A 22043-nucleotide genomic window follows, 5' to 3' on the forward strand; every position below is an offset into this window, starting at 1 on the left:
GAAAAGGAGAAATTAGATCTTACCTGCTAATTTGCTTTCCTTTAGTCCCTCTGGACCGGACCAGGATTGGACTGATGGGTTGTGCTTGCCTACCAGCAGATGGAGACTGAGAAAAAACTCTGACTCTAGAGAGCAAATAGGAGCCCTGGTCATGTGACCTTAGCCTCAGTATTTGAATAGCAAAGCAGGAAAGAAAGAAAGACCTTCTGTGCCGTATGGAATCCTAGCAGCCACAAAATTCCTCGGCAAAACCGAGTACTAGAGCTCACCAGCAACTCTCACCAGAGAAGTGGTATGACTCATTTGTATTAGAGCTCACCAACAACTCTCACCAGAGAAGTGGCATGGCCCATTCATATTAGAGCTCACCAGCAACTCTTACCAGAGAAGTGGTATGGCTCATTTGTATTAGAGCTCACCAGCAACTCTCACCAGAGAAGTGGTATGGCCCACGTAAGGTTTTATATATATATTCCATCAACTGAACTCACCAGCAACTCTCCCCAGAAAAGTGGTATGGCATATTTAAGGTTTTATATCTATATTCCAGCAACTGAGCTCACCAGCAACCACCAGAGAAGTGGTATGGATCTCGTAAAGTTTTATATACATAGCAGTATCTAAACATCTGGGGTTTTTTTTTGTTTATTTTCTAATCGTTCCACGAACTGTAAGGGAATGGATACACTTGCTACTGAATAAAGGAATCGAAAGAGTGGACAGAACCTGGGCGGGGCCTGGTCCGGTCCAGAGGGACTAAAAGAAAGCAAATTAGCAGGTAAGATCTAATTTCTCCTTCCTTAGCATCCCTCTGGACCGGACCAGGATTGGACTGATGGGAAGTACCAAAGCCGTAATCTGAAGGGAGGGACCCTACGAAAACCACATAGAAACATTCATACTGCATAGGCCGCCTCCTGGCAACAACTAACATGTAGTGTGGCTCAATGAGCAAAAGAATGAAGCTAAGAGTAGGTGGCCATCTTACCAATGCTCACCGAGAGCACCAAAAATCGCTGTAGTAAGAATAGGGCCCGCTTCTGAAATTGTGGGATATGTTGTAATACTGTGTGGAACTGCCCTCTCAGTGAGAAGACAAATAGAAGTTCTCATTTCCTCAATCCATCGAGATATAGCGGGGTTAGAAACAACCAAACCCATACGTGTACTGGCTAGAAGGACGAACAAATAAGAAAAACACCAATTGGGCAAGGTGAAAACGCAAAACTACAGCAGGCCGAAAAGAAGTAACCAACTGTAGGAGTACTCCACACACAGATCTACTCACTGCAATGGCTACTAGGAAACACTGCTTGAAGAGGAAAAACATTATAGAAAAAGGCTATGGCTACTAGGAAACAGTGGTTTAAGAGGAAAACCTGAAAGAAAACCGTGGTTTAGGTGAAGACCCTGAAAGCAAAAACAAGGGCTACCCGAAAAAACAGTGCTGTAAGAGAAAAAACCGTAAAGGATACCAGAAGAAAACAAGCCAAACAGAGGACCTACGTGAGCTCAAAGATTAAGATTGTGAGACTAAGATCCTTAAAGTAAACAAGAACTTCCAAAAGGACGAAGCTATATCGGGCCTCAGAAACAGGAAAAAAAAACTGCAGAAGAAAAGAGAGTAATCCTTTATGAAAACCAACAAAAAATGAATCAAGAACAAATAAGAGAGACGAGGCTCAACAACGCAACCGCCGCATAGAAATAACTACTGAAGCGTAAAAATGCATTCTTAAGTAAGAAAACTCACAAAAGAGTCAAACCATAAGACGAAATAAAGTATGGTATGGATGAAAGATGGAATATATATATATTTTTTTTTTCTAAAATATAAGACAACGCCTAGTGAGTTGACGGAACAAAGACCCCTGCTAAACGATGGCGTCTATCCCTGTCTCCGCCAAGAGTGTTGCTGCACGGAAGAAGCAAGAAATGTTTGTGAAGCTGAAGGCAAAAAAGAGATAGCCCGAAGAGTTGCAGTGAGGTAGCAACGCTGAAAGGATGAGCGTCCATTCACTTAAATGCAGGGTGAGACAACTAAGAAAAAATGACTTGTAACGATTCGACTGCCACCACATGGTCAGCTGAAAAGGCAGTTAAATGAATATCCACCCCTGACAAGAGCCTCACTGATTACAAACTCAAGAGTATACTGTTAGTTCTTCCGCGGTGGATGGCAGAACCCATTGCCATGGCAAAGACCAACATAACTCTCCCCGCCTTGTTTGTCCATAGGGGAACAAACTTCACCTGCAGGTAACCGAAATGCTGTGGTCCCCCAGAAAATACCATATACAAACCAGCTTCTGCCAAAAGGTATACTGCACGAAGCACCCCTATGACTGAACTAAAGTTCTTGTGATAAGTAGATGATACTTAAATATCGCGATTGATGACCCTGAGATTCCAAATAGGATGAAGGAAGAAGTCCTTCTTGGGAACTAGACCGGAAAATTGTACTCTGCAGAATATAGCGAGGAAATGGCCGAAGACTCAAGGTCCCCAAGAAAAATATAAAGCTGCAGAGGAGATGAAAGACTCTGCGCCAACCTGACTAAAGGGAGAACATTAGAGATATCTGAAGAGAGATCCAATAAGAGGCCTGGCTACATGCACCACCCAACCTAGAGACTGTAAGAAATGCACCACCCGGTGCATGACTTGAGAACTCTGCTGATAAGACTCTCTCCAATTAGCCCGTCATCTAGGTAAGGATGAAAAAACGAGGATCCCTTGTTTCATGAGCGGTGCTGCTACTACGACCGTAACTTAGGAGAAAGTGCGCATAGCTGCCACGAGACCGAAGAGCAGGGCACGAAACTAGGAATGCCAACCTAGAATCGTAAAGCGCCAGAATCTGCAATGAACCTGCCAAATAGGAACATAAAACTAAGCCTCTGACATATGCAAGGCCGTTAAATACTCCCCTCGCTGAACTGTCACCATGACTGACCGAGGAGTCCCCATACAAAAAATTGTGACCCAAGAGCACGATGAACATCCTATTAGATCTAAAATAGAATGGAAGAAAGAGTACTGCTGAAAATGCTTAAGCAAAACACTAGCCATTTTCTGGGGTCTGGGGAGAAGAGGAAGGGTGACCAAGGACACTACCTAAATAGGGCTGCAAACCCCCCCTATCCCTGTGGCGTCTCATAGCTGGTTAAACTCTGTCTATAGGTGTCCACCAGTTCTGGTAGCACGCTCTGAACAGGAAAATTTATTTATATATTTTTATTTATTGTTTTGTTTTTTTGAGTAGGTTCAACCATTTGCTCAGTATGGACATATGATTCACTGGCCTTTAATTCCCTGGATCTCCCCAATCCTCGTACCATGGTCATGTCTCCTCCCTCACGGACATGTACCAAACCCACACTCCTTAGAAATGAATGCTGGACTTTTGGTCTTTCACATTACAGCAATACTTATGTACCGAACACCTAAATGCACAAGAAGTAAGCAAGTTCCCTTCCAATTGAAAGGAAGCTCTGGAGTGAGGGCGCATAGAACGAAAATGGAAAAAGAAAAAGACAGACTTGTAAAATACTTTAACTGAAAAGGTGAATTAGTGCCACAGCCACTTGGAGAAGGCGGTGGAGACAAGACTGACCTCTAAGGAAGAGGAAGGGATAGGAGATGATATGTATAGGCATACTGAACCAACCCAGAAAAATTACAATTTGCCAATGGTGAACTGATAGTGAGAGGTTTCAAGACTGTTGGAAAAGAAGGGAAAAAACATGAATAAAGCATGCCTGCAGTTGAGTGATTTGGGAGCTTGATAGACTGGGCAGTCCCTCAGAAAATATGAGAGCTTATATATTCTTATGGCAACTAAAACAATATACTCTATGCCTATAGAGAAAATTTATTAAATTGTTAAAAGAACACTGTATAATACTACAGCCATTAAGAGAAATTCTTAAATGAAACAATAAGAGAGGAGTCACGAGTAAGTATAATAGGGCATGCCCTCTAAGGCAGCTGAGAAATTGGGTGCTTAATAGACAGGACTGTCCCTAACAAAATAAGAAAAGCTTATATATGCCCATGGCATGAGAACAACCCACTCTATGCCAATAGAGAAAATTCTTAAGGTCCTAAAACAATGAGGGAAATTCTTGAAAAGAACTAAGCTATTATAGAAAGATGCTTATCTTGTTGGGCAGACTGGATGGACCGTGCAGGTCTTTTACTGCCGTCATCTATGTTACTATGTGGAAAGTTTCAATCAATTGACCAGAACAGACAACGCAGATTGACCCAGATTGTCCCCCAATCAATGGCAATGACAAAAGAAGACCAGAGTTAATAGCGAAGATGTATATAGGAACTTACCCCAAAAAGAATTTCCTCCAAGTATTGCCTGCATATACGATGTGGATTTTTATCACAGATAAAGAGTGCACAGAGATGGAAAAAGTACACTTTGGAGCTGAAGTGCCTTTTAAAACTGACGCATTGCCTATAGGAGAAACAAAAAACCCCGACCGAGACAACGGAGGGTGACTGAAAATGGCCGCCGTTCGTGCCACTTGCCCCGAGGCAATCCCCGACAGCGCGCCTAACACCTCCGCAACAAGCGGAGTAGAGCGGGAAGGCCGAGAAATAAAAGCCTGCGAAATCGGCTCCGAGATACGGAGACAACACCGGCCCCGACGAAACTCCGAAAGAAAAGCAAAATTTATAAGCGCCGACTACGGCAACTGCGCGCTGCTGACAGTATTTTTTTTTTTTTACCTTTTTCGCAAAGCTCCGGCGCTGACAAATAAAAACATGGCTCCTCAACCTGGCAGGGCTCTGTCTGGCCTAGCCCCAACACTTCGCGCTACTTTTTTTTTTTTTTAAACGAGCTGGACATCGAAGAGGCCCTAAAGAAAACGCAAAACTCCGGCGCTGACCCAGTAGATGCGGTAGCCTCCTCTGCATGGCGGAGCTGTGTCTGACTGAGCAACAATGCTTCGCGCCATTTTCTCTTTTTTTTTTTTTTAAACAAGCTAGCTCCCGCTGCCCAAGCGTACAGAAACGGAGAAACAACTGCTGAGGAAGAAAATGTCGCGTCAAAAAACCCCAGACACCATTAAATTCTTGTCCTTTTTTTTTTTTTTTTTAACAGCTAAGCCTGCTCTTACAATTATGGTGCTCGTTAGCCATCTGAGTATTGTCTCCCTTTTTTTTTTTTTTTTTAAACAACTTGGTCGTTTAAAATGCTGGGGAAGGAAAAAAAAATACTTGTACTTTTAACTTTCCATAGTGGCTGCCTCTCCCAAAGACATACACCTTTCTAAACAAAGGGTAGCCCTTCCCAGCTACATATGGGAGATGGGGAGAAAGGGGGGGCGGGACCCGGGGACACCCGAGTTTAACACCCCCAGAGGCTGTAAAAGAAAGAAAGGAAAAGAAATCCCTACCTGACCAGCGTCTAACAGAGAATTCCTAGGCACAGAAGAAGAGGTAGCATTGTAGTTCTTATTATTAACCTGTAAAAGAGAAAGATAAAGAGAGAGACTAATGGGCTCGCTTCCTACCTGCTGAGACTGAGAAAATACTGAGGCTAAGGTCACATGACCAGGGCTCCTATTGGCTCTCTACTACTACTACTTAGCATTTCTATAGCGCTGCCAGGGTTACGCAGAGTCAGAGTTTTTTCTCAGTCTCCACCTGCTGGTAGGCAAGCACAACCCATCAGTCCAATCCTGGTCCGGTCTAGAGGGACGCTAAGGAAATTGGCATTTATAAGAATGCATAAAGAAAATTGCTTATTCATAATGTGCTTAAAGTGATTTGCAGCACACTACTTATTACAGTAGCAGGGAAGAAGTGTGTAAGAGACTACTGCTTTCCCGGTTGCCCACCCACCTGCAGCCTGACTGCTAGGGCAATGGGGGAAAGGCTAAAGATGCAGCTGCTGGGGGGGGGGGGGGGGGGTCATTCCATGTCAAGTGGTCTGGTGGTCCCTGCGAGATCATCATGGATTTCGATGAACTTTTCTGTGAACATTCATACATGTACCCAATGAACACTGGTAAAGTTTTACATTTGCTGATGCAATACTTGCTGAGATATACCTAATCTGTTTGACCCCATTCTGCAGCCTTCCATTATGGTATGACTCCGAGATTTCGGCAACTTTGAGACACTGTATCTCCGGCAATATTTTGTTGAAACAAAACTTGGCCACTTGTACAATGTTTTACGCTCTATTAAACAAAATAATAAAAAAATCTTCATGAGCGATTTCCATGAAGAAAACTTGGTCCGAAAATTTTGCGGCACAAAAAAATTGTAAAGTTTGGCTTTTTATATCTCTGGAATTAAAGGTGTGATAAACGTGAAACTTTGCACACAACAATGTATCAACACAAGGTTTTCAAATATAAAATTTCATTCTCCTAATATTTTCCATTAGTTCACAAATTGAGTGTAAAGTTGATTTTTGCAAAAACGCCAAAAAAGGGGTATTTTTAGCCCACTTTTACAAAAAAAAGACCTTTGGGAAACTCTTTTTAATCATTTTCATTAGAAAGAGCATATTTCAAACCCCTTAAAAAAGTAGGGTTGGTTTTTCATCGCTGGCCTATAATGCCCTAGAAATAGGGACAAAGTTGAGGACGTTGCTATCACAACATCATATACTTAAACATGCATTTTTCTATATTGTGTCGTTTTCATTCCATTTCTGCTGAAGTTTAAAGTGTATAATTCATTTTTTGTATGCTATATGAATCTGTTAGTCTACTAGCGGTGCTTCTACACTAATGACATTGGTTAAATATTCTATAAGTACCTTATTGATGCCGCGCATTAGCATGTTTCGGCTATAGGATTCTGTACTGTGCAGGTGTAGTATGTTTCTGTCATAAGAATCTTTATAACTTCTCTTTTTCAGATTCGCATTAATACACTTCATATTATTATTGCGATTTTGCTTAATATGCGAAAAATGAATGTCAAAGAGTCAACTGACAATCCCACTTTGCCCATTTGCGTTGTTGGAAAAAAATTGTCGTCAACTTGCCACCATGGTTCATTTTATTCTAAAGAAATTGGGCTGCATTATGTGCACAGCTTGTCCGTCAATGAAAAAATACTCATTACTCGGCGATTGGAGGTTGAGTTCACAGACAACGACCAAATCTGCCTGCATCACAAAGCGATGCATTTGGAAAAGTACGAAATGAAACAATTTCCTGGGCTGCTCCAGAGGGATGCTAAGGAACTCCTTTTATTTGCTTAAAAAATTTAGGACAATCCGAAAGTTTTTTGATCAAGAAATTTTTCATTTGTTAGTACAGTCCTTAATTCTTTCCCAGTTAGATTATTGCATTTCTGGTATTACTGAAGTATTCATCAAGAGAATACATACATATACATACCCTGATTGTAATCCCCACTGAATTGGTCAGTAGTTGCGGGATATAAAACAGTAGTAGTAATAATAATAGGCCCATTATATATAAAAGATGGTTGGGTTTGTTTGGGCTTTGCTTGTCTGTTAAACATTGGTTTATGGCACAGTGGTATGTGCAGTCTGCTAGTGAGAGAGATATCAACAGAGAAATAGCATTGCTGGCAGGTAGCCCCAGCCTCACCAATACAGGAAAGCAGTAAACCAGTGGAAGCAAGCCCAGGCCCCAACTGGCATTAGAGGACAGCAACAGGGGGCATAATGGATGAGAGGAGGTGGAATAAGGGGGACAGAGTCAGGCAGTTTACCTGTTTGAGTCCTCATAGTCTGTCATTTGTGATTAAAAAAATAAAAGTGAACAAAATTTTTATTTTTAAAAAGTTACATATGAAGAGAAGTAACCATATAGTCAAATGCATACAGAGCCATTTGTAACTACAGGATGGAGAGAGACTGAGTGCCATTTGCTTGCAAACTCTCCAAGCAACTTGGGGTGCTGCAGAGCGTAAAACGGGATCCTGAAGTCAGTTGTGGACCAAGCCAAGACTATCACTGGTTCTTGCTGCAGCACCAAAAAATATTCATCTAGTAAAGAGCTAAATGCTAAAACAGACTTGTCAGTCCACTTGGGACAGAAAGAACAGTATAATATGCAACCTGATTTGGTTGTACCACAGAAAAGCAGTATGTCAAACCCATGACCCTTACTCTTTAATACCATTTAATATTTTACATCTAGCATTACTATATATTTTTTAAAGAGTACTAGTGTCCATTGTAAACAAAATCGTGGCAATTTAAACCTGTTTGGGGGGTGGGGGAAGATGTTTGTATACAAAAAAAGGCAGAAGACCAGATATGAAGCATTGCTTTCAATGACAATTGTCAGTGCACAACCCCCGCCCCCCCCGGAGCTATCTGTCCTCTCTTTTAATAAATTTAAATTCGACTAAACACGAAAAAGGAGTGTGAAACTGACTGATTTCCAAAAAATGACACATTAACAAAAGATCCATTACATGCAGGAAGATGTCATGATTAATCAAAATATTTACATCCACAGAAAAGTGAAGAAACGTAGGCTGGAGAATATGCAAACAAAAATGGGGGTGGGGGGGGCAGATACTCTAGTTGATAGACACGGAGCACATGGAACCGGCCTTTGTGGAAAAAGCAGCAGCCCAGCTGCCAGGTTCCGTCCAGAATCACACACTCCTTTTCCACGTTTAGCAAAAGCCTTTTCTGCCCTCAATGACGCTTCAGCCTTTTATTTTCTCACTCTTGCCTCCTTAACAACCCACGTTCAGCTCCAAGCAGGCGCCAAGATCCTCTAGGCCAGAATGTGCAACTCTCTGCTTCGGGCCACCGTTACCACAGAGATTATGCCAGGGATTTCCAAATTATGAACAGAGATACCAAGACACACGCATTTGCCTGCCCTGAGTGCCCTCACACATCGAGCACCCCCCTTTTCACACGCATTCAAAGATCAGAAACCCTCCCCCCCCCTCTCTACCTAGCATCTCTCCCATTCTTCTCTCCACTCATGGCGCGGCACGGACCCTTCATTCCCAAACCACCTCTCCTACCTTTAAACTTGTCTTTAAAGTCACTAGCAGCAGCAAGAACAACAAACAACTTATACAGGTAGCCTGCGGCGGCCCCAGACCTTTCACTCTACCGCGTCCCACCCCGCCGGAAATAGGAAGTTGGGTCAGAGGGAATGAGACGCGGCGGAAGGGGGAGGGGGAAGAAGTTACGTCGAAGGGGGCGGGACGTGGCAAGGAAAAAGACGTTGCACAGAGGGGGAGGGGAAGAGGTTACGTCACAGGGGGGCGGGACGTGGCAAGGAAAAAGACGTTGCACGGAGGGGGAGGAGAAAGAAGTTACGTCACAGGGGGGGTAGATTTAATATTTGGAATTTGGCGTGTGTGTGGATGGATTTCAAAGACGCGTTTTGAATAGAGCGGTGCGGTGGCTGTGTTATTCCACTTTTAAAGGTATAATAGAAATAAAAGACTATAAAACATAGAAAGGAAAATAAGATGATACCTTTTTTTTATTGGACTAACATTACATTTTTTGATTAGCTTTTGAAGGTAGCCTTCTTTGGAAGAAGGTGGAGGTGAGGTTTAGAATGGAAAATATGCTGGATTGGAGTAGGGGGTTCGGCCCAGAGAGAGGAGAGGTGTCGGACCCGGGGACAGCAGGAAATGGAGTTGGCTGTTGCGGAGCGTTTGTTTCCTCTAGTTCGTTTCTTATCAGAGACTTTAATACATCGGGCTGGCTTTCGACTTCACCAGTAAAGGTAAAGAGCATGCTGTTTTTGTGATTTTTGAAAAAGAACAATTTAGTAAAGTATTTGCTGTGCGTCGTGAGGTATGGTTTACTTGTAGAAATGCCTTTTATAAAATTGTGTGGCTGTATACGTATGTATACGACACAAGAGTGTGTGTTTTTAAGAGGTTTAAGTAGGTGTTCTTGCCGAATCTACATTTGAGTTGAGCTGTTATATACCAATATGTAGTTGATCTCGCATAAAATTATACTTAAAGATGCATTTCTACGCAGCTGGGTGTTATTGTAGGAGCCTGTTGTATACAGTCAGTTAAACACATAACTCTTCATAAAATAGAAGTGGTTACTTTTTTTATTATTAGCACTCTGTTCTAAAATTACATTGGCATCCTATGTTAGGTCAATAAAGTTATCAAAACCAGTACATATCAACAGCCAGTACTTAATTTGTAGACAAAAACGAAGTGAAACTGGGAGTGGGGATAGGGTCAGAACTGAACTTACTCCTATATACACAATAAGAATTGCTTTGATAGTTCTGCGTGGACAGAAGATCTTATAGCCACAGAAGTGAAATAAGGTCATGGTGGCGTCTGGCCCTTCTGCGAGCTCTAGGAATGCCAACTGAGCATATCCCAGTATTTCCGCCTTGCTGTATACAGTGTAACGCCATATGCCCCTTCTTCAGTTTATTTTTGTCCATGTTTGCAGTCTTACCTGTGTCATCCTTAGTCCTTTCATACTTTATTTTATTCTCTTAACTTTATTTTTATCTTTTGTTAGTTACTGGTAAAAAAGGGCCGTTTCTGACACAAATGAAACAGGCGCTAGCAAGGTTTTCCTCGGAGTGTGTATGTTTGAGAGAGTGTGTGTGACAGAGAGAGTGTGTGTGTGTGTGTGTGTGACAGAGATACCTCCCCCCTCCTTCTCTGTGGTCTCAGGTCCCCCTCCCCCCCCAAGGTCGCCGCCGTTCCCTCTGTCCGACGTCAGCTCAGCTGCCATTTCCGTCCACTGCTGCTTCTCCTGTGGAGCAGCAGCGACCAGTACAAAAAAAAAAAAACAAATTAAACCTGCAAAAATGCTTTTAAAAAGGGAGCGGGGCACCGCAGGCAGCCATCGGCTGTCAGCTCTGGATCCGCTCCTGCTCTCACATCTCACATCACTGCCCCTGGAGTAGAACCCCGGAGGAGCGCAGCGACGTGAGAGGAGGAGCGGCTGCAGAGCTGACCGCCAATGCCTGATGGCTGCCTGCGGTGCCCTGCTTCCTTTTTTAAAGCATTTTTTCAGGTTTAAGTTGCTTTTTTTGTTTTTGTACCGGCCGCTGCTGCTCAACAGGAGAAGCAGCAGTGGCCGGAAATGGCAGCTGACATCGGACGGGGGGGTGGTGGAGGGTGTAGCAGTGGCTGCGGTGACCTCGGGGGGGGGGGGGGGGAGCGGTGGCACCGTGGGGGTTGGTGGAGGGGTGGGGTGGTGACCTCGGGGGGGGCATGGCGAAGGGCTGAAGCTGCTCCTCCAATGTTACGAATGCCACCAGAGACATTGGAACGTTGGGAGTGAAAGATGAACGTTCGATGAAGCTGCCTGGGGCCGGGCCCCCACTGCTGTTGCTTGGGTTCTCTGGATGATGTCATCCGAGGCTTCAGTCCCAGGCACAGCCAATCAGAATGGAGGCACGGGCCCAGGCAGCTTCATGTTCATGGTGCAAATTATTATATAGGGTTTGTTACATTTGTACCCCGCACTTTCCCACTCATAGAAGGTTCAATGTGGCTTACATAGTAGTAGGATTACAAAGTAAAGTGTAGAGAGTTCAGGCTAAGCTTAGCAGAGTAAAGGATATGCAGAGTAATGGAGATGTGTAGGTAGGTAATAATATGAGGAGAAGGGGTAAGGTGGTAGGAGGAGGTGCTAGTTTTACGCTAGATAGAGATAATCAGGGGATAAGGTCAGGGTAAGCATAGGGAACATTGGAGGAGACGTGGTCTGAATCATTGCCGTTGTTGCAGGATCAGGTAATGAATAGATGTATTCGTAGATTTAAGATGTGGCGTTTGGGTAAGCTTCCTTGAATAGATGGGTTACCGTAATTTAGTTGTCATTACTGAGTTTAATTTTGCAGATATTATTTTTGCAATGTCTACAACTAACCAGGATTCAAACAGTTCTGTAGGAGGAGTAAGCAATGACATAGTTTGATACAAAATCAAATTCAGCAAGGATCTAACTTTTCTCCCTTAAATCTAAATATTCCCAATAAATATAGCAGTTTCTTCAATGTCAATGCAAATTAAACCAGCTATAAGTCTAAAGCTGCTTTGTTTCCTAGGTCTGGCAATAGAAAATAAAACCTTGCAGAGCTTATCACAGTATAGCAGCCAAATACTTGAAAGGTATTAATATAGAAGCAAATATTTTCCAGAGAAGGGAAGATGGTAAAACTAGAGGATATGAATCAAGGTTGCAGATGAACACAGAGGATCTCTAATTAAAAAAATGAATAGTATGTAAAGTGGTGCTATGGCAACTCTGGCTGTAAAAACGAAGGCTGGTGCTGTGCTGGGATGTGTACTGTCTATGTCTTGCATATACAAAACCCACACGGATCTGCTTCACAAAAATTAAGAGGAAACTCACACAACACACGTGAAAATTCAAGGCCACTCTTTTTTGAAGGAGGAAAGGGATCTCATCCTACTGTGTCAACTGGGAACTGTATTTCTTAGCAGACCACAGTGGAAAAAGTAATCACCGATCCCAATAGAGATTTTAGAAATAAATTGAGGGTTTTTTTTCAAAAATTTTTGCAAATTAATAATGTATAAATCAATTATGTTCTGTATTCAGTTTCAAACTCAGTATCAAAATTGCTCTTGTGCTTCATAACAATTATACACGCTAAAGCCCCTTTTGGCAATGTCCCACAAAAAACGGGAACATCTGAATCCCGGTGTCCACGTAGCAGCAACAGTGTTAGAAATCTGCTCAGTCTGGTCCCAAAGGACCCGTTTCGCTGTAGCTTCTTCAGGAAACCAACTGTGAACAGGCTGCACGACTACAAAACAAAAAGGGCTTGTTAAAACCATAAGCACGTGAATCTTCGCGCATGTCCTGCATATAGCGATCCAGTTTAGGATAGGCTGGAGAGGGCTTCAGTAGAGACTCCAGTAACTTGGAACGTGAGGCGAGTGCTGGGTAGACATCTCTATGGTCTGTGTTTCGCAAATGGAGTCTGTCTGTGTTTTGCATTGTTATCAAGATGTGGTACTCTGCTAGCATTTCTGTGTAGAGATTTTGTATGAGTTCCATTTGTTCTGTTTTCTCACTTGGTGGTATATTAGTTTTAGGAATAGATGTAATATTTACAGTGCTGCCTTTTCATGGGTCAAGTTGTTGCTCTTTAAATCCTGAGAGATAGTTCTGTTATGGTATGGTAAGAATAGGCGTGTATTTTTGAACAAGTTTGTGCATAAGTTTTTTCAGTGGAGGGATTGTGTATTGGCCTTATTGGGGTGACATTAAAAATTTAATATAATTTTTGATTTGTCATAACATAGGGTTTTGGAACATTTTTGCAGGATCTTATGTGTTGAGATGGTTGCCTTTATAGCATACTTGTGTCCGATCAGGTTTAAATTATGAAACACTGCCTCTTGAGGGGTCTTTAATTACAGCTGAATCGTTTCTTGTTTATGTGGTCAAGTAAGCTCTGTCAAGCAGGGGCTGTCTCTTATATGTTCAGTGTACAGCGCTGTGTATTTCTAGTAGGGCTATAGAAATTAGTAGTAGTAGTAGTAGAAACAACTGAATTTAAAATATGTAACATGTCACCCCTAATACAGAAAGTCATTTTTAGGTGTATGTAGAGAATGACGTGGGCTATAGAAATTAGTAGTAGTAGAAACAACTGAATTTAAAATATTTAACCTGTCACCCCTAATCAGTGCTTTTTTTTGTGAGGAAAAAGGTACTGGTACTCATAATGGATGGGGTCACCACCTATGGCTCCACCCCTATGGTAACCACACCCACAGCAACCACCCCCCCTTATACCAGCCATGGCACATATAAACAGGTGGTATTGAAAATACTATATCAGTATAGGAGAAAAAAATAACTTGTGATTTTTTTTCATTATAAATTTCTGTAAGCTGTTACAGCTCCAGTATACCCAGTGCAAAATAAGACAGCAGATGTAAATTTTCAAATTGGACATATTCCGAACACTAAAATTAAAATAAAATGATTTTTCTACCTTTTGTTGTTTGGTGACTTTGTTTTTCTGATCATGTTGGTCCTAGTCTCTGATTCTGCTGCTCTCTATCTGTTCCCTTAACTCTGTTTCCAGGGCTTCCTTTCCATTTATTTATTTACTTTCCTTCTTTCTTCTTCATTTCTTGCCCTACATCCATAGGTAAAAGCTGGGTCCTCCGCAGACTTGGCTGGAGGAGATATAAAGTGGATCCAGCTTTTACCTATTTTCTCCATCCATGTGCAGTTTTCTCCTCTTTTCCCTTAGCCTCATCTGTCAGTATGCATCTCCTTCCTCTCTCTTCCCTCTTATCCATCCATGTCCAGCATTTTTCCTCTTCCCTCCCCTCCATCTATATGAATTTCCTTCCTCTCTCTCCCCTCCATCCGTGTGCATCTCCTTCCTCCTCGCCATCCGTGTCCAGCATTTCAACTCTCCCCCCTCCACTCCATCCGTGTGCATCTACTTCTTCTGTCTTCCCTCTTGTATATAGGGCACTCCCTTCTTGCCTCTAAAAGGAAGCTGAACAGAAGAGACTAAAAAAAGCAAGCCCTTCTGGCAAAGGAAAAACACTTGAGAGTTCGGTATGTCTCTTATAATAATGCTAAAATTTATTAGAGTAAATGGTTGCAATTAAAAATTATTTTGTCCCAGTATTACAGACAATTGAATTACTATTTATATCAGTCCAAATTTCAGTATAAGGAAAATAAAATCTGTCTCTCTGTCTCTCTCTCTTTGTTTTTCCTTCGGAAGCTGTCAGACTACTGGAGCTTAATTTTGTCCAATCACTTAATGCCTTATATTTTCTCTCTTACTTATCTGGTATTCTTCAACTCTGACCTATAAGGTCACCTTCACATAATTCTGTTTCTTTGGTATTTTTCTCAAATATTCATCAAACAGCCAGATACTTGTTAAAGTTTATATAGCCCATTAATAGGGCTAAGCAAGCCTGTCTATGGTTCTTGAGAAAACCAAGACACAAGCTAGCTAATTGCCCTACTAGGTCAAAAATAAGGGAATGTTACATTCAAAGCTGCCTGATCTGAAAAACCAAATACATCTCCCTCTTTATGGGCCCATGAAACAATAAGTGAAAAGAGGCCATAATTCAGTGAGGTTCTTCTCGAGTGGCATCTTATTCAGAATTGGCATGCAAAGCAACAAAAGGCAAAGGTTCATTCTATATCAGAGGTTTAGAAGGTGACGTAGAGGGAGCGTGGAGCACCATAACTTTACTAACTAATAACATTTTGCACTTAAAAAAAGGTAATAAGGCAAGAAGCAAAACAACAAAAATACATAGCAATAAGGCAAAAACCCAAAAGAGAGAGTAACAATGTTTTAAATCCAGATCCCAGAGCAGCCCACCAAGAGGAAAGCATATTCATAAAACTGGAAACAAAAGCATCTCCTGTAACAGCATATTTTATATTCTGTGCTAATTTATACAGGTCTCGTAATTTCTTTTCTATAAACAGACCAGTAGCAGTTAAAAATAAAACAGCACATAGCTTATTATGTGAACAGAAGCATTATCAAACATGAAACAACCAGTTACTTTAGTAATGTTAAAGCTGATTGTGCTAACTGAATAAAGGAATTTAACATATGAGTTTACACCTAGTAAGCAGAAAGGACTTAGTGTCAGAAGAAGAGAAACAAAGATCATAACTCAAAATGTAACTTAATTAAAGATTATACAAAAAGAGTAATATTCCTTCAATAAGACCAACAGTTTAAATGCTGAATTAGAGTTTAACAGTTCATCCAGTAAATGGAGCAGGTCTTAAATCACACAAATGAGTCCAACTAATGTTTCCTTCCAGCAATGCAGCTGTAGGTGTCACTGTTTGGATACTATACGGTCCCATATAGATTGGGTCTTGCCATGTGTTATGGGTGAAATTCTTCTTGTATACCAGCTGGTCAGGCAGATATTTGTAAATTTCTGGAAATGTAAATTTGCAGCCAGTACACCGTTGCAGTAGAGTTCACACAGTCAGGGTTTCACATGGGAGATAACATGATGCTTCTGAAAGGTGTCAACTTACAGTAAATGAGGGTGCTTTGAATTGAGCAGAGCAATGAGGACTTCATAGTAGTTTATAGGCATAAGGTCATAAAGGTCACATAGTTTCCAACAAGTGAAACAATCTACTTAATGTCTGCCCAGTTCCTTAATAAAATGCCATTAGCTCAATGCTGTTCTCAGGTTTTATACTTTATGCAATTTTAGTTATAGTTAATTTAGAATAAAATCAATTGCTATTCTGGTCTTAACCAAAACAGTAAAATTGATATACATATCCCTGTTCAAAGACGTCCACATATATTCACATTTCTCATTCTTTCTAGCTAACTTGTGATATCTTTTCTATACATGCTGTTATACTAGCATGCACTCCTTCTATGTGACTATTCACAGTATGTACTGTTAGTTCACACAACTTGCCTATTTTCAGCTCTCATTACAAATAGACCTTCTCATTTGTTTAAACATTTGTGTAACTTTCTACATAAAATTTTCCAAAACTGATTGGGAAATTGCTTCCAACTTCTTCACAAGGTTTCTCAACACAATTCAAAACATAATTTTAAATCTTTACCATTGCGGTTTTCTGGGTAATCAGGTCTGCTATAAACAAGCCTCTGCTTAAAAATCATTAGACAGGCACATGTCATTAATAGAATAAAAATTAGGGAAAAATAAAAATCACATCAGCATCCAATTTTCAACAGTGCAAAATTAGTGAAAACTAGTGGAATCATGCCCGTTTCCTCAACAATGAAACGGGCCCTAGGAAGGCTGTGACGGAAGCTTTTTTCTCTCTCTCCCTTGCCCTCCCCTCCATGTCCAGCGATTCTCCTCTTCCCTGCCCTCCTATCTTGTCCCGCGATTCTCTCCTTTACTATCCTCCCATCCCATCTATGTCCTATCAATTCTCCTCAGCCCTGCCCCTCCCCTCGATTTGTACCTGAACATTCTCTGGCTGGCTGGTGCTAGCTTCCGTTCCGTTCGTAACATCCCTCTTGACGTCAGCTCGCCTCCAGCGTTCCCTTCCCTCTCACTGTTCCGCACTCTGACGTCATTACGTCTTGACGCGAGGGCGGGACAGTGAGGGGGAATGGAACGCTGGAGGCTGGCTGACGTCAGGAGATGTTACGAACCTAGCCAGCCAGCCAGCCATGGAATGTTGGCGGTGCAAATTATTATATAGGATTAAGTTCTATACTTGTCCTAAGAAAACAAATTAATAGCTTTTGTAACAAATAAGATTAGGGCACCAAGTAATCAGTTAAGTGTACTGTTTCCCCATTTATACAAAACAAGGGTCAGAAAGGACACCCAATGTGGGAGAAAAGTTTTACATGCCAGGTGTTTACTAGGAGCATCTAAAATATATGTATAGTATTTAGAAGCATCCCTCTCTCTTGTTGCTGAAACAGTAAACAAAACAAAAAAAAATCTGCTTTAAATTCAGTTAATATAAAACAATAAATTGAGAAAGTTTGCACTCGGATAATGGTCCCAAATAGGAAATCTAACAATGTATCTCCTATGTAGTGACAGAGAAAACAATTTAAACAAATTAGGGCAAACTAGGCAGTTGCCTAGAAAAGTGCTGGATCAGCACAAAACATTTTCATTCAAGGTACATAAAAAATCTTAACTTCTTAAATCTAAACATTGATCTAGATTCACTTTTTCGGGGGGGGGGGGGGGCAATTTCTGTAGAATCTCAGATACCTGAGGTACAGTAACACATATACACACACACACACACATATATATATATATATATATATATATATATATATATATATATATCATGAGTGATGAACTAAACACATTAAAATACTTCAGTAGACAAACGTTTCCTTGCACAAATCACATTAGCAAAACAGAGGTCTCTACTATAATGACTAATTTGCAGATAAGAATCCGTTCCCTTCCAGTGCTGCTATTGCAAGAATTCATCAGGACTTCCGGAAAAGGGAAAGTATAAAAAGGAACAATATGCTGTTCAACTGTTTATAAATCACAAATAGAAAACAATAATAATGAGCAACGATAATAACACCCCCCCCCCCCACACACACACACACACACATACACTACCACCACCACCCTCTACCCTTCCAACCCCAACAATAGCCAACTTCTACTACCCCAAGGAATCCTAGTCTACCCTGTTAAAATGTCCAGGGGTACAAAATACAAACCATTCTGTATGCCCTAGTGGAAGAAAAATAAGCCCTATGAAGCACTGTTATGATTTTTTAATCTGTGGATAAAAAGTCATCAACAATCTCAGGATTCAGTCCAGCTCTCCTGTCTTCCACAGTCCTTCCTACAATAGAAAATGTCTTCTCAGAAGATGTACTGGTAGCAGGAATGTACAGGATCTCCCATTCAAATTTTTCCAGTTGTGGCCAGCACTTTTGTTTGTTTTACCAAAAAATGAAAACATTACCTGCATCACTCGAACATAACTGTCCAATTCATTAGCAGCCTTCAAAGTAGAGAATGACACGGGGACAAAGTTTGTCCCCATGGGCTGTGTCTCCATTCCCGCGGTTACCGTGAGTCCCCGTGTCATTTTCTAGTTGCACGTGAAGGCATTAATTGTCAAGAAGAGTAGCCAGCAGCCCTTCCTTAGGTCTCCAGTCCCTTAACAACCATGTCAAATTTATACCCTGAATGCATTGTCGTTTGCCTTCAATCTTGTCATTTTGGGATGAGCTACTCTTGATATCTCTGTACTCTGGTCCAGCATAATTCTTCTCTTTGTTGCCTCCCCTGGTCTAGCATATTCCCCTCCCCCCAGCTTCCAGCAAAAAAAAAAAAAAAGTGGTATAAAGGCACAAGAGTGTCTGTTTAAACTGCACTTGTAATGGCTGTGCTGGTCCCATGCTTTGCTGAGAGGTGGAACCAGCAGAGCCATCAGTGGTGCAAAATTTACTTAGCAACCTATAGGTGCTTTTTAGTTGCCCTAATCCAGTAATTTCTGTTGTACTTTTGCTGTCTGAATTTAATATTCATTTTTCCTTCTTTTCTAGGATGTCCTGTGAACACTGGGCGTGATGGACTAGGACAGATATCCCTGGAACTTTACCAGAAAAAAAACTTGTGTTGGCCTTTCTTAAATAAGTGCATCTCATGGGAGATGTGAATCTTCAAGGTCAATGTGGTGGACCTGGCCAGTGAGAAAGAGGAGCATATATACTGGGAAAACGTGGGGAGAAAACTTGGTGAAAAAAATCATCATTGTGGAAGTGATGAACAGGTATGAATACCTGCCACGAATACCAACACAGTTGGAGTGGACAGTGGTTTATTTTATTTTATTTACAAGTATTAACAAGCAATATATTATACAGAAAAATGCTCTAAAGATACTAATTATTATAAATGAAATAACGAAGAAAAGAAATACTGCAATAGCATATATCAAGCCCACAACAGAAAACTGAGAATAAATAAGCTGAGTTAACTAACAAAAAGTAAGAGATCATGTGATGTGCTTACAGTGAGAAGGTGCTCGACTTTGATTTTTCTTGAACCCTGTGAGAACATCAATTCATCTTCCTTTCAACGTACTATTTTTGTGAGAATTGGACCTGGATAATGTATGGACAAATGTGTGTTGTGAGACCAAGTGGATATGTTGACAAAATTCCCCCCAAAAAAGGATAAAGAGAAATCTTCTGACTCCAAGACGGAAAGTGATACCACTGGCCGCACTTATCACGGATGTTATGACTGCACTGGTAACAGAGTTGATGATAAAAGCCTTGAGCATTTGTTTTCTGTAGTGAAACACCATATCGCTGTAGAGGAAAAGAATGCAGTAGTTCTCAGTATAAGAGCACATCCGCTATATGAACAGATTGAAGACCACACTTACTTAGGGCCCTGTTTGCTCTGCAGACAGGCAGGCAGTATCTGTGAGAAATAAATTAGTTGCAAGGTATGTGGCTTTGGTATGTGTATTGCAAGATAGTGTCTTCAATAAAAAAAAAAAAATTAAAGAATAGTGCTGTGTGGTTTTTATTAATAGCAATCACTATTTTCTGGACCAGAACCGCTTACTAGTGTTGAGTATCTCAGAAGAAAGCACTTACTCTTTCTCACTTTTTCCTCTTTCTGTCAAAACCTTATATGAATGATGTTAAATCTGAGAATAAAATTATTCTTCAGAGAGACCTTTCAGACTCGCAGTGAAATTTCTTAGCTTTAAAAAAAATCTGAAGTCACAAAAGTAATTTTAATTTCAGATCAGTGTTCCTTAGTCAGAATTACTGATTCTTAATAAAATGATAAATGAAAAAGCAGGTGCATAGGTGCCGAAACACAGCAGCTGTGTCGAATCATTTGATGTTCCTTAAATAAAGACTATTTATCATATGTACATCTTCCTTGGTTCTTTGAAAGTGTCAGATTACCGTACTCCTTTCTCTGCTGAACTGCTTTGATATAGGGATCGAGTGTCCCGCCACTTTTTGTGGCTTTTTCTTGCTTGTCATTTGCGGGACCCAGACCATTAAAAGTTTTGCCCAGCACTATCCTTGGTTCCAGCTACTGAAGTTGCATTTTGAAGCCCTTTCCAGCCTATCCTAAACTGGCTTGCCATATACAGACACAAACCTACAAAGTCTGCCCAGCACTGGCTTTAGTTCTTCACAGCAGGAGTCACAGTCCAAGCGTCATTCACACATCCACCCACCTGTAGCCGTTTAAGGTTTTTTTTTTAAATTTTGTTTTATACTATCTATTTTTTAGATAGAGGTCCTCTGTGTTTATCCCACACCTTTTTGAATTCCATCACTGTTTTTGTCTCTACCACTTCCCTTGGGAGGGCATTCCAGGCATCAACCACCCCATCCATGAAAAAAAAAACTTCCTGACATTACTCCTAAGCCTACCATCCCTACAACTTCAGTTCATTCCTCTAGTTTTACCATTTCCCTTTCTCTGGAAGAGATTTGTACCTATATTAATACCTTTCCAAGTATTTAAATGTCTGAATCATATCTCCCCTGTCTCTTCTTTCCTCTAGGCTATACATATTAATGCAAACTGTAAAAACATCAGCACAAAGTGCAAGCTCAAAAAGAAAAAAAAAAACCAAAAGACGGTCACAGTACTATCAAGCTCATTTTCAAAGCACTTAGCCTCCCAAAGTTCCATAGAAACCTATGGAACTTAGCCTCCCAAAGTGCTTTGAAAATATGCCTCTATAACATCTAACCACAGGAAAGTACAAGCTATGAAAAAAATATGAAAAGACGCTCCTGGTGTTAAAACGAAGGACAGAAATACACCAAAAATACTTACAAAAGTTGTGCAGAACCAGCTCAAAATCCAAGCAGTATTCACAGTGCAACGTCTTCAAAAACAAAGCCTGCACTTTGGAAGGACGCCATTTAAACACTGTCGGTACTGACGCACTTCCGACAGCAGCATAACACATATTCATAAAATATCAAATGTAAATGTAACCAGTGCTGAGAGTAATTTCAAAGCTGAAGCACAAAAAAATATGTTAAAATGATCAGCCATGCTGAAAAAAGAGGATTTAAACAACAACTATACTGAAGGAATCCATATGTGTGTGAGTGACATGTATCGCTGTGTTAAATATGATGAAAGCACATGAAAACTAAAATAGACATTTCACAAAAGGATCCTTGTATTCCCATAAAAAACAAATAAAACTAAATAGACATATTCAGCTTTGAACGTTGCTTTCAGCACTGGCTACCTGAGGAAGCTGTTTCTGAGACTTGACTTTTTGAACAGAACTGTAAATTTTGTGGGACTTTACCTGAGTTTTTAGTTTTGTGCAGAGTGACACTTCTCTGGAGAAACAAACTATAGCCACATTTAGGTTTTGTCTTTATTTCTGTTTGATGTTTGACTGGTGAAGAGATTGGGTTTGGAGTATTTTGGTAGTATTGTAAGTTTATGGTGTGCTCAGGAAGAGAGTTGTGTGTGGGTGGGGAGATATTGGCTACCAGTTTGGATTGTATGATCTTTAGGGGGGGGGGGGGGGGTTGGCTTTGGGATGAGTG

The 22043-nt window shown here is 41.0% G+C and overlaps 1 protein-coding gene and 1 long non-coding RNA gene across 3 annotated transcripts in view; one reads left to right on the plus strand and one right to left on the minus strand.

Moving 5' to 3' along the window:
- Positions 1 to 9104, minus strand: part of LATS1 (large tumor suppressor kinase 1) — a 123818-nt gene extending 114714 nt beyond the window's left edge. For both annotated transcript variants that reach the window (XM_030198059.1, XM_030198058.1), the window contains exon 1: positions 9004 to 9104. The gene's annotated coding sequence lies outside the window, so the exon portion shown is untranslated. The remainder of the gene's footprint in view (positions 1 to 9003) is intronic.
- Positions 9105 to 9323: 219 nt separating this feature from the next.
- Positions 9324 to 20151, plus strand: LOC115466664. Its single transcript, XR_003941577.1, has 3 exons — positions 9324 to 9414; positions 9505 to 9722; positions 19029 to 20151. It is a non-coding gene; the product is annotated as an uncharacterized LOC115466664 (long non-coding RNA).
- Positions 20152 to 22043: the final 1892 nt, after the last annotated feature.

Source organism: Microcaecilia unicolor, chromosome 3 (assembly GCF_901765095.1).
Source record: "Microcaecilia unicolor chromosome 3, aMicUni1.1, whole genome shotgun sequence".
NCBI lineage: Eukaryota > Metazoa > Chordata > Amphibia > Gymnophiona > Siphonopidae > Microcaecilia > Microcaecilia unicolor.